Source organism: Panulirus ornatus, chromosome 12 (assembly GCF_036320965.1).
Source record: "Panulirus ornatus isolate Po-2019 chromosome 12, ASM3632096v1, whole genome shotgun sequence".
In the NCBI taxonomy this organism is placed as follows: Eukaryota; Metazoa; Arthropoda; class Malacostraca; order Decapoda; family Palinuridae; genus Panulirus; species Panulirus ornatus.
Window position 1 is genome coordinate 16,007,257 of NC_092235.1, and position 14,641 is coordinate 16,021,897.

At 42.2% G+C, this 14,641-nt stretch overlaps 1 protein-coding gene across 6 annotated transcripts in view; it reads right to left on the reverse strand.

Annotated features, from left to right (window-relative positions):
• LOC139751795 (uncharacterized) overlaps positions 1 to 14,641 on the reverse strand; it is a 1,071,207-nt gene that overhangs the window by 1,017,988 nt on the left and 38,578 nt on the right. For 2 of the 6 annotated variants that reach the window (XM_071667341.1, XM_071667335.1), the window contains exon 1: positions 8,236 to 8,596. The exons of the other annotated variants lie outside the window; for them this stretch is intronic. The gene's annotated coding sequence lies outside the window, so the exon portion shown is untranslated. Of the gene's footprint in view, positions 1 to 8,235; positions 8,597 to 14,641 lie in introns of those variants that run through there. 6 annotated transcript variants of the gene reach the window in all.

A 14,641-nucleotide genomic window follows, 5' to 3' on the forward strand; every position in this document is an offset into this window, starting at 1 on the left:
TGTACACAGCAATCTGATGGTTTATATACCACTGTACACAGCAAATCTGATGGTTATATACACTGTACATAGCAATCTGATGGTTTATATACCTGTACATAGCAAATCTGATGGTTTATATACCACTGTACACAGCAAATCTGATGGTTTAATACACTGTACATAGCAACTCTGATGGTTTATATTACACTGTACATAGCAACTCTGATGGTTTATATACCACTGTACACAGCAAATTGATGGTTTATATACCTGTACATAGCAAATCTGATGGTTTATTACACTGTACACAGCAAATCTGTGGTTTATATACACTGTACACAGCAATCTGATGGTTTATTACACTGTACACAGCAAATCTGATGGTTTATATACCACTGTACACAGCAATTCTGATGGTTTATATACCACTGTACACAGCAAATCTGATGGTTAATATACACTGTACATAGCAAATTGATGGTTTATATACCACTGTACACAGCAATTCTGATGGTTTATATACACTGTACACAGCAATTCTGATGGTTTATATACCTGTACATAGCAAATTGATGGTTTATATACCACTGTACACAGCAATTCTGATGGTTTATATACACTGTACACAGCAATCTGATGGTTTATATACCACTGTACACAGCAATTCTGATGGTTTTATATAACTGTACACAGCAAATCTGATGTTTATATACACTGTACATAGCAATCTGATGGTTTTATATAACTGTACATAGCAAATATGATGGTTTATATACATGTACATAGCAAATCTGATGGTTTATTACACTGTACATAGCAAATCTGATGGTTAATATACACTGTACATAGCAAATCTGATGGTTTATATTACACTGTACATAGCAAATCTGATGGTTTAATACACTGTACACAGCAATTCTGATGGTTTATTACACTGTACATAGCAATCTGATGGTTTATATACCACTGTACACAGCAAATCTGATGGTTTATTATACACTGTACACAGCAATTCTGATGGTTTTATATAACTGTACATAGCAAATTGATGGTTTATATACACTGTACATAGCAACTCTGATGGTTTTATATAACTGTACATAGCAAATCTGATGTTTATATACACTGTAACATAGCAAATCTGATGTTTATATACACTGTACACAGCAAATCTGATGGTTTTTATACACTGTACATAGCAAATCTGATGGTTTATTACACTGTACACAGCAATTCTGATGGTTTATATTACACTGTACATAGCAACTCTGATGGTTTATATTACACTGTACATAGCAAATTGATGGTTTATATACACTGTACATAGCAATCTGATGGTTTATTACACTGTACATAGCAAATCTGATGGTTTATTACACTGTACATAGCAACTCTGATGGTTTATATTACACTGTACATAGCAAATCTGATGGTTTATTACACTGTACACAGCAAATCTGATGGTTTATATACCTGTACATAGCAAATATGATGGTTTATATACATGTACATAGCAAATCTGATGTTTATATACACTGTACATAGCAATCTGATGGTTTATTACACTGTACACAGCAATTCTGATGGTTTATATACCTGTACATAGCAAATCTGATGGTTAATATACACTGTACATAGCAACTCTGATGGTTTATATACCACTGTACACAGCAATTCTGATGGTTTATATACACTGTAACATAGCAAATCTGATGGTTTATTACACTGTACACAGCAATTCTGATGGTTTATATACACTGTACACAGCAAATCTGATGGTTTATTACACTGTACACAGCAAATCTGATGGTTTAATACACTGTACATAGCAAATCTGATGGTTTATATACATGTACATAGCAAATCTGATGGTTTTATATAACTGTACATAGCAAATATGATGGTTTATATACAACTGTACATAGCAACTCTGATGGTTTATATTACACTGTACATAGCAACTCTGATGGTTTATATACCACTGTACACAGCAAATCTGATGGTTATATACACTGTACACAGCAAATCTGTGGTTTATATACACTGTACACAGCAATCTGATGGTTTATTATACACTGTACACAGCAAATCTGATGGTTTAATACACTGTACATAGCAATCTGATGGTTTATTACACTGTACATAGCAAATCTGATGGTTAATATACACTGTACATAGCAAATTGATGGTTTATATACACTGTACATAGCAAATCTGATGGTTTATATACCTGTACATAGCAAATTGATGGTTTATATACACTGTACATAGCAAATCTGATGGTTTATATACACTGTACACAGCAAATCTGATGGTTTATATACACTGTACATAGCAAATCTGATGGTTTATATACACTGTACATAGCAAATCTGATGGTTTATATACACTGTACATAGCAAATCTGATGGTTTATATACACTGTACACAGCAAATCTGATGGTTTATATACACTGTACACAGCAAATCTGATGGTTTATATACACTGTACATAGCAAATCTGATGGTTTATATACACTGTACATAGCAAATCTGATGGTTTATATACACTGTACACAGCAAATCTGATGGTTTATATACACTGTACACAGCAAATCTGATGGTTTATATACACTGTACATAGCAACTCTGATGGTTTATATACACTGTACATAGCAAATCTGATGGTTTATATACACTGTACACAGCAAATCTGATGGTTTATATACACTGTACACAGCAAATCTGATGGTTTATATACACTGTACATAGCAACTCTGATGGTTTATATACCTGTACACAGCAAATTCTGATGGTTTATATACACTGTACACAGCAAATCTGATGGTTTATATACACTGTACATAGCAACTCTGATGGTTTATATACACTGTACATAGCAAATCTGATGGTTTATATACACTGTACACAGCAAATCTGATGGTTTATATACACTGTACACAGCAAATCTGATGGTTTATATACACTGTACATAGCAACTCTGATGGTTTATATACACTGTACATAGCAAATCTGATGGTTTATATACACTGTACATAGCAAATCTGATGGTTTATATACACTGTACACAGCAAATCTGATGGTTTATATACACTGTACATAGCAAATCTGATGGTTTATATACACTGTACATAGCAAATCTGATGGTTTATATACACTGTACACAGCAAATCTGATGGTTTATATACACTGTACATAGCAAATCTGATGGTTTATATACACTGTACATAGCAAATCTGATGGTTTATATACACTGTACATAGCAACTCTGATGGTTTATATACACTGTACATAGCAAATCTGATGGTTTATATACACTGTACATAGCAAATCTGATGGTTTATATACACTGTACACAGCAAATCTGATGGTTTATATACACTGTACATAGCAACTCTGATGGTTTATATACACTGTACATAGCAAATCTGATGGTTTATATACACTGTACACAGCAAATCTGATGGTTTATATACACTGTACACAGCAAATCTGATGGTTTATATACACTGTACATAGCAAATCTGATGGTTTATATACACTGTACATAGCAAATCTGATGGTTTATATACACTGTACACAGCAAATCTGATGGTTTATATACACTGTACATAGCAAATCTGATGGTTTATATACACTGTACATAGCAAATCTGATGGTTTATATACACTGTACATAGCAAATCTGATGGTTTATATACACTGTACATAGCAACTCTGATGGTTTATATACACTGTACATTTTGTGGTGATCAGCTGAACATTACGTGGTCAAGTTACATTTCTCGGTTGAACTGCAGTGCTACAGTGTTGCCAAACATTATGTATTCAATGGTGAACATTAAGTGATGCAAAGTTACATACTTGCTGAACTACAGTAATATTGTCTCGACATACATTATGTGTTTATTGGTGAATATTATGTGATGAGTATTCTCAACGCTGTCTGCGCTACAGTAATATAGTATTTGACATTCATACAACTATGGGAAAACTATGCTAGTTGCTTGCTCAGCTATGCAATTGTTAATGGGTTGTTCACGACATCTATAATCGTAGTTACAAGTTTTGTGCGCGTACGACCACTGGTTGGCACAAGGTGGTTGTGGTGACGGACGTCCAGCAGTGGGTGGGGTGTACTGGGTCACAACTCTAACGGTCGCTGTGGTCAGCTGGGTCACAACCCCAACGGTAGCTGTGGTCAGCTGGGTCATAACTCTAACGGTCGCTGTGGTCAGCTGGGTCACAACTCTAACGGTCGCTGTGGTCAGCTGGGTCACAACCCCAACGGTAGCTGTGGTCAGCTGGGTCATAACTCTAACGGTCGCTGTGGTCAGCTGGGTCATAACTCTAACGGTCGCTGTGGTCAGGTGGGTCACAACCCCAACGGTCGCTGTGGTCAGCTGGGTCACAACCCCAATGGTCGCTGTGGTCAGGTGGGTCACAACCCCAACGGTAGCTGTGGTCAGGTGGGTCACAACCCCAACGGTAGCTGTGGTCAGGTGGGTCACAACCCCAACGGTAGCTGTGGTCAGGTGGGTCACAACCCCAATGGTCGCTGTGGTCAGCTGGGTCACAACCCCAACGGTAGCTGTGGTCAGCTGGGTCACAACCCCAACGGTCGCTGTGGTAAGCTGGGTCACAACCCAACACTATCAGAATGAACTAACATCATACACACTATCAGAATGAACTAACATTATACACACTATCAAAATGAACTAACTTCATACACACTGTCAGAATGAACTAACAGCTGGGTCACAACCCAACGGTAGCTGTGGTCAGCTGGGTCACAACCCCAACGGTAGCTGTGGTCAGCTGGGTCACAAGTCTCACTAGTTCACCTGTAAAAAGGTATCTCATTTGCATATCTCTTTTACAATAAAATTAATTGGAGGTAAACACTTGCGTGAAGATGGTCGGTCCAATAAAACATAACCCAAGTATCAAGCTGACGTACGTGTGTGTGTGTGTGTGTGTGTGTGTGTGTGTGCGTGTGTTGTGTGTGTGTGCGTGTGTTGTGTGTGTGTGTGAGTGTGTGTGTGTGCTACTAGATTCGTGCAAGTGGTTACACTACAAGCAAGAAGTCGTACCATCGTTTGTGGACGAAAACGTGTACAGTCTCGTGGAGGACCTTCTCCTTTCTCAATCCCTCATTACCCTGCTCCTGCGTGGAGCGCATCATCGATATTGGCAGGAGCCCCATACAAGTCGCTCCTGAGATCGTATAACAGTGATAATATATATGATACATGGCGGTGGGTACCATAGCTGCTGGTTTAGAAGCAGTCGAAGGGCGAGCCTTCCGCAAGCTGTGGGTGGCGGAATGGAACCCCGCCCCGGGCCTCCTGCTCCGGCAGTTCAGGGACACCCCAGTATACGTACGGGAGCCCGAGTCCATAAGGCTGGCGAGAGAACAAAAGCGTTCGGCCGACCTCCCGGCCATATTATCACCACCGTCGTCTATCTTCCACAGTCTGTGGTATTAAGCTCCTGTACGTTCTCTCGTTGCCACCCATTTTCTTCAAGTGTCTACAAAAAAAAAAAAAAATACGGAATGTTTGTACGCTAAAGGTCTGACGCAACACTCACAACACAACGAACACCGCTACAACATAATGTCACTCATGACCACATCAATTAACAAGTGAAGAATATCTTTACGCCACAGATGTGATCGCACAATCACACCCAATATTCATAGAATAAAAACACGAGAGGCACAGAAGAGCTGACTTCCATGTTCCACGAGATGATCTGTGGACACAGACAGATGGTAATGATACACGTATATGATGTCTGATATTTCCATATGGTAATCACCGCTACCTCACCCTTCATCATATCAGGTTCAGCCGAGGCAAAACCTGCAGCTACACTTCCTGATTTAGCTTGTTCAATAAACAAACATACTTTTTCATAATTAACCCCTTTATCCTTTATCAATCTAACCAACGCTAAAAAACTGTCATTAACAATTTACCGTTCCTATGTATGCTATGACATATACAAATCAAAATGGCTCCAGGAACAACCATGAACCACTTAATTACCGATCTGCTGGTGCGAATAAGGCTCGTTGTAACCAACTTCATCTTACATGGAAATCGGTCCGTCAACAAGCGAAATGCTCAACGACCATTACTCACTGAATAAACACCACACATTGAACAACCACACACTGAATAACCACTGCACACTGAACAACCACACATTGAATAACCACTACAAACCAATCAACCGCTACTGTGAACAACACAAGCACACTGAACAACCAATACGCCCTGAACAACCACTGTACACCGAACCACAACCCTGCACAACCATACCGCTGTCAACAACCACCACACCGTGAGTACAGTAAAGATAAAAGTAAATAATAATAACAATAACAATAATAATAATAATAATAATAATAATAATAATAATAATACTTTACCAAATCCTAAGCAATCATAAATCGCCCACAAGAACCATTTTACATAACGAACCATTACCATTCTAGTATGATAAGGAACAGCATCCATGGTAACGTATTTGGCTGCGATGGAACTCAATACAATGGACGGCAGCCAGGACAATCAAATATTCTAGCAAAGGACCAATTCGCGAAACACAGTCTTGCTAACGATTACGAAATATACTCTGGCTAACGACCAGGTCATGAAACATACTCTGGCTAACGACCAGGTCACGAACAACATACTCTGGCTAACGACCAGGTCATGAAACATACTCTGGTTCACGACCAGGTCACGAAATGTGCCCTTGCCAACAACTAGGTTACGAAACAATAACAAAAAACCCGGTCACCCAATTTACTCTGGCAGAAAACCAGGTCAAACATTCTCTAGGAAACAACCAAGTCACCAAACAAACTGATAAACAACCAAGTCACTAAATAAACTCTAGCAAACAACCAAGTCACTAAATAAACTCTAGCAAACAACCAGGTCACCAAACATACTCTAACAAACAAGCAGGTCACCAAATATACCATAGCAAACAACCAGGTCACCAAATATACCTTAGCAAACAACCAGGTCACCAAACATACTCTAGCAAACAACCAGGTCACTAAACATACTCTACCAAACAACCAGGTCACCAAACATACTCTAGCAAACAACCAGGTCACCAAACATACTCTACCAAACAACCAGGTCACCAAACATACTCTAGCAAACAACCAGGTCAGCAAACACACTCTAGCAAACAACCAGGTCACCAAACATACTCTAGCAAACAACCAGGTCACCAAACATACTCTAGCAAACAACCAGGTCAGCAAACACACTCTAGCAAACAACCAGGTCGCCAAACATTACCAAACAACCAAGTTAACACACTCTGACAACCAGGTCAGCACACATGCTATGACAAACAATAACGTCACCAAAAATACTCTGGCAAGCGCCCAGGTCTCCATGTATAATCTGCTGACTCAATAAGGCACTCCAGTGAACTGTACAAAATCCATCGTGTAACAAAGTCACTAGAATTACATTTCTCCTCACTAAACTGTCGTCAGGATTGCAGATACATACGACAAACAGAGAAAAATACAGACACATCTTTATTTCCACTTTGAAACAGGTCAAACAGAAACTCAGTTATGACAGCGAAAATCGACTGGCCCATTTCTTTTTTCAATTGGACAAACACAAATGCTCAAATCATTCTCACTTGCAGGGTGTCTCAAAATATTTATATACACGACTTGTATAAAAGTATATACATAATATACTTAACATATCAAGAAGGTGCTATATATAGCACGACAGTATGACCCCTTCAGCAGGTCAGTACGACCCCTTCAGCACGAAGGTACGACTCCCTCAAGACGACAATACGACCCTTTCAGCAGGATATCATGACCTAACAATTGACTTGACCTTTAAGGGTTAGGTTAAAGGCCAAGCTACAGTACCTAAGGGTCGTAGCACCGTGGTCAAACATCGCACCATCGCTCTCACTGGTCGTATCATCGTGCTCAAGGGTCGTACCATCGTGCTCAAGGGGTACAGAACTGAAAACATAGAATATATCTCTTTTTTTTACTGTTTTCTTTACCTAACTCAAATCAATTTGAGAAATCCAACAAATAACTATGACAATTTTGTATACATTTCGTAAAAAAGGAAACTGACTGATTTTCGCATCATCTGGCGAGAAACTGATCTGGTCTTGGAAGGATTCTGCGCTAACTACGTTGTACAAGTGAACAGCAGTTAATAATGGCCGGCCTTACCTTGCTTTCCTGCGGGGGAAAAAAAAGTTACCCACAAAGTTTAGGGGGCGCCGCCGCGTCCTTTCCTGGCATAATTCATCAACTTATAATTTCCAATGTCCACCCCAAGCTCTGGGAGTCTTAAAATCTACTTTCGATCATCCCAACTTGCAAAGTTGTCTTCTTGTTTGAACTTAATAAAAAATCATCATAACTTTTGATAACTCAAGTCTCTTGGAACAGAAATGGGAGAAATGAAGACCTCACTTAAAATTAAATTTCTGATTATAATCGAATGAAAAAAATAAGGGATATTTAAAGAAAATACAAATTCAATCAGTTTATCAGCTCATACACTCAAACAAATAAAAAAAAAAAAGGTCACTCTCGGAAGCCGGGCGAGGTAACGAACCCACCACACACCAGCGTCAGGGACGCAACTGAAGGCAGAGTCGCGGGTTACCGCCACCTGACGCCGCCACCCGCAAACGTTGCCAATTACCATTTTCTCCAGCCAATATCTTTTTTTTTTTTTTTCTTTCTTTCTTGGCTACCGTGATTCCCGGTCACTTGAACAAGCTCTGAAGGACAGTTTGATGAGAGATGAAAGCCTTCGGCAAGATTTTTATTTTTTTCCTCCACCCACAGAGGTGTTAAATAACATCGAGGGCGTGGTGATGGTCGCTGGCTGGGACTTGGCTGACGAAGAAGAGGAGGAGAAAATAGAGAGCTCCGTGCCAGAGCGTTTCAGGTTAAAGTAACAGCGAAAGGGATGCCAGAACACCGCTGCTGACCATTCCTCCTGTTCCGGGTGTATTATGGCAACAGAGGAACTGCACTAAACCTTTCCAGAGTTACTCTCGTTTTCTACGTGTTTGATGGTAGACGTGGAGTACTGCAACGCCGTTTCCACGCTTCTATAACGTTTTCTGCCACACGACAAGAGCAGCGTAACGGAACACCGTTCCAGAACGTACCACTTGTTTCGCGTGTCCCCTCCTTCCATCCCCCTTTCCCTTATATCACCACCAGCTACGTCAGACAGACTACGCACGAAATACCCACAAGATAAAATTGTGGTATAATAACGCTTCCTTTCCTGTTCCCAGTATTCATAAACAACACTGCTAGTTTTCCGCAAACAAAAGAGGCTCATCAGTGAGCGTCGGTGACCATAACATGACTGTCTACCGTGTCACTTTCCTGATAAACTTAACCCCTTCAGCGCGACGGTGCACTTCAACGCACCTCCGTGGTGTAGTGGGTTCCCATGCTGACCGTGACGTAATCACACACTGGACAGGGCCGAAGGCCTAGGTTCGAATCCTAGTAGCAGCAGTAGGTCCAGTCAACCCAACTATTCACCCTCCTCTATAGGAGTTGGGGTACCTGGCTTACGCTAGTGTGTGTGTGTGTGTATGTGTGTGGTTAGTGAAACTGCCTTGATTAAGCCATTGTATCATCCATACCCTCTTACCTAACATGAATACGTACCACAGTAGGATCCTTGAGCGCGAAGGTATTGCCCTTAAGCAGCACCACCAAGGAACGACACTTGAGCATGACAGTAAGGTCCAAGTTCATACCATCATACCAAAGCCTCGTTCATCCGCTCCTGGTTTGTTGAAAACTCGCATCGTTGTAACCAAGACGTTACTACATCACTGGTTAATCAACACACTGCCTTTAAACTTCACGCACACACACACACACACACACACACTCACACACAAACACACACACACACTCACGCACACACACACACCTGTACTTAGTAACACCATAAAAAAGGATAAAGAAAACAACCTTAAGTTCATACATCAGACTACCCTGGAACACACACACACACACACACACACACATACACACACACACACACTCACACACACAAACACACACACACACTCACGCACACACACACACACACACCTGTACTTAGTAACACCATAAAAAAGGATAAAGAAAACAACCTTAAGTTCATAAATCAGACTACCCTGGAACACACACACACACACACACACACACACTCCCTTTCTTCATCATCCGGAAGCAAATGGCAAAAATGCGTGGCTGAGGCGTACAGCCCCACCATCCGTAACCTCCCGTCACACTCAGGGAGACGTTCCATTATTTCCACGTCACCTTAACTACACCTAAATGACACCGTTACCCTCCAGGGTGGGAGGCCACATACATGTATACCTTATTTTCAGTGTTATTATGACACACAACCAGATATCAAATTAACCACAATGGTATATCGTATTCCAGTGTTTCAGGCCCACGATCTAATACTCAAATCAAACCCAAACACACACACACACACACACACACACACACACACACACACACATCTATCAATATGCACAACAACAGCACGACCCTTGAGTATGACCCTGGGTATAATGGCGTGACGTTTTGACCTTACCCTTAAGGTTCAGGTCAAGTCCCAGGCCATCATACCCAAGGGTCGTACCGTCGTACGGTCTATAACGTCATACCTAAACCCCGACCCCCTTAGACTGGATTGCCAAGGCCATCATGCAGACCGAACTACCACCACGAGAAATACAGACCATGAATACCATCTGGCTTCACGCTGGTCGTCCTGCCTTCCTCATATGGCGATATGCGAGGGTCACCAGCGCCACTATCCCAGTCTAAGCCTATATATATATACCAAGTCATCCCACGCTGACTCAAAATGAAAAATATAAAAACGACCCGGCCTCGCAGGTCTTGTGACGTAATGCGGCCCTGAATCCTCAGTTGTGAGGATACTGTGAGGAGAGGTATGGGTACTGTGAGGAGAGGTATGGGTACTGTGAGGAGAGGTATGGGTACTGTGAGGAGAGGTATGGGCACTGTGAGGAGAGGTATGGGTACTGTGAGGAGAGGTATGGGCACTGTGAGGAGAGGTATGGGTACTGTGAGGAGAGGTATGGGTACTGTGAGGAGAGGTATGGGTACTGTGAGGAGAGGTATGGGCACTGTGAGGAGAGGTATGGGCACTGTGAGGAGAGGTATGGGTACTGTGAGGAGAGGTATGGGCACTGTGAGGAGAGGTATGGGTACTGTGAGGAGAGGTATGGGCACTGTGAGGAGAGGTATGGGCACTGTGAGGAGAGGTATGGGTACTGTGAGGAGAGGTATGGGCACTGTGAGGAGAGGTATGGGTACTGTGAGGAGAGGTATGGGTACTGTGAGGAGAGGTATGGGTACTGTGAGGAGAGGTATGGGCACTGTGAGGAGAGGTATGGGTACTGTGAGGAGAGGTATGGGTACTGTGAGGAGAGGTATGGGTACTGTGAGGAGAGGTATGGGCACTGTGAGGAGAGGTATGGGTACTGTGAGGAGAGGTATGGGTACTGTGAGGAGAGGTATGGGTACTGTGAGGAGAGGTATGGGCACTGTGAGGAGAGGTATGGGCACTGTGAGGAGAGGTATGGGTACTGTGAGGAGAGGTATGGGCACTGTGAGGAGAGGTATGGGTACTGTGAGGAGAGGTATGGGCACTGTGAGGGAAGGTATGGGTACTTGAGAGTACTGTGAGGAGAGGTATGGGTACTGTGAGGAGAGGTATGGGTACTGTGAGGGAAGGTATGGGCACTGTGAGGGAAGTTGTGGATACTGTGAGGGAAGTTATGGATACTGTGAGGGAAGTTATGGATACTGTGAGGAGAGTTATGGGCACTGTGAGGGAAGTTATGGGTACAGTTGAGGGAAGGTATAGAAGGTGTGAGCAAAGCGCGGATGAATAACCGTTTTCGTTAGCGATGTAACAGCACGTTTTCTTTGTTTAGAGCCGATGACGTAGCATACAGGGTCCACCCACATGCGTATGGGTCGACTCGGTAAATATATATATATGGGCTTAGACCCCTGTCACTTGCCATGACGCAACTTGCCCTATCCGGGGTTGAAATATGATGATAACACTGACAATGGAGAGGTCGTGGCAGTCTCGCTCACCAACTCTGCCGGGACGACGCGGAGGGAGAGGAGGAGCAGGCAGTGGTGTCCAGTGTGGAATCGGTCGAACCCGAGGGTTAAGAGTAATGTATGATCTGGCTGCACATCCCTCATTACCATCCTATTTCATCAAGGCGTCACGGTAATACATAAGTGCCATTAACGTATTTCTTCATTTTTACACTTGTCCCGAACGAATTGCTCTTCAGGCTAATTTCAACTCTTCTGTCAAATTAACTTTAATTAAAAGCGCCGTTTCGCTGACACTCTCCCAGCACGGTACTTAGAATATCATTAAAAATGAAATATATAACTATAATTATATCGTTAAATAAGCCTTTATTCAGATATATAGACACTACTTAGCTGCCCTATTGAACAATGGGAACAAACTAACGAGGAAGACTATATGGTGAAGACATAAAAATTTCACGAACTGTATAACATAAATATAAATATCTAGATACGGTAACTTATGAAAATACAACTCTCTTCCCGTTTACATGATAATCACACACACACACACACACACACACACACACACACACACACACACACACACCTGTAATAACCCCAAGATCGGTTTCTATTAGTTCTCGTGTTATCCAGGAGATGAAAAGCTCCTGCAGTCTAAGCCTGCGCTACTTTCAGTATCAGGGAATTACAGACTCCTCTGGAGTTATAAGGTTGACAAGACGGTACAGTACACTCCATGGTACAGCCCCGCCACACGTGACTTTTCTTCTCGGTGCAACTTCGGAAAGTAGGAGTCCGGTAACACTCTACACATGAACACAAACAAACAGAATCCAGCCAGCGACTCCAAGAAGATCCCCCCAACCCACCCCATCCCACTCTTACCCCCGGGTCTTGCTGCCACATCCATCATCTGCAGCATCGGTCAACCACCCAGTGTGTCTCCTCTCTGTGTCTGTCTCCTGATGTATATACGTACATCTGGTGACGAGTGGGGAACCGTACCTCCACCACTGTCTCCGGTGGGTTGGGGTGGGGTATGGTGGGTTGGGGTGGGGTATGGGGTGGGGTGGGGTATGGTGGGTTGGGGTGGGTATGGGGTAGGTATGGGATGGTATGGGGTGGGGGTGTATCGTTTCAACCCTCGCATCACCTCCCCATAAACTTGCCTTCGATCTGGTGACGCGGTTGGCCCGCTATAGTTATCGTTCGCTCTTCATCTCGCTTCCTGTCGCTCTGAGGGAAAAAAATTTTTGCTTGTGGTTGTAAGTCATTCCTTCCAACAACCTCTCTCTCTCTCTCTCTCTCTCTCTCTCTCTCTCTCTCTCTCTCTCTCTCTATCTATCTATCTTGAAACCCGCTTGGGCGCGACGGTACGATCCCTGGGTACGGTGACCTAACCAGAGCATCGTGCTCACGGGTCGTACTGTCGTGGTTATGGGGTCGGAGGTCGGGGATATCATACTAAAGGTCGTACCTGTCACGCTTAAAGGGCTAAGTTCCTTATATCCATCATATATAAATTTCAATCATAAGTTCCTTACGACAATTATATATAAATTTCAATCATAAGTTCATTATGACAATTATATATAAATTTCAGTAAGTTCATTATAACAGTTATATACAAATTTCAATCATTCACAACTTGATATTTCACTCCAAAGCCTACATTCCATTCCCCCCTCCTTCCTGTAATGTGCGTCGCTACCAAGTTTAACACGACACAAATGCAGGAGTATCCCCTTCCCCTAGCGGCTATGTTCCCGTTTTTTGTTCGACTCTGACTTGAGGAGCGACACTAGAGCTGTGTTTCCGGACGTGACTCCACAAAGTTATCTTGACACAAGTATTAAATTTTGCTTCCTGTGAGTGATGGGCAAGTGCTTGGCTCCGACAGGGGGACATTAAATATTTCTTTCTCCCAACGATGCGATTACTCCACACACATATATTCACAAGAAATTAATACCAGTAGAGAGAGAGAGAGAGAGAGAGAGAGAGAGAGAGAGAGAGAGAGAGAGAGAGAGAGAGAGAGAGAGAGAGAGAGAGAGAGAAATAGACAGATATAGACAGACAGATTGATAGACAGATAGAAACAGATAGATGGAAAAATGAAACACGATGAAGATCCGAACGCTTGTGTGAGAATTCATAATTGCAGAAATACACAGTGACGTCATGCTCGTAACCTGTTACGTACCATGTGTATCAGTCAAACCTTCATACGTTCATTATCTCTCTAGCCCTCAGGAGGAGAATTCTCACGTGTTTCATGTTCCTTAAGTCTACCACCACATTCCTAAATCATGGGTTTTGTGATTTATCTCCACACACACACACACACACACACATATACATATATGAGAGAATCATAAAAAGCTGACTGTCTTCGCACATCATAATAATTCATCCCCGAAGCAGAACTTTTCAAAAGGTTTATAACCCAGTTATAAAGTTATGACTCCCCCTACAATTT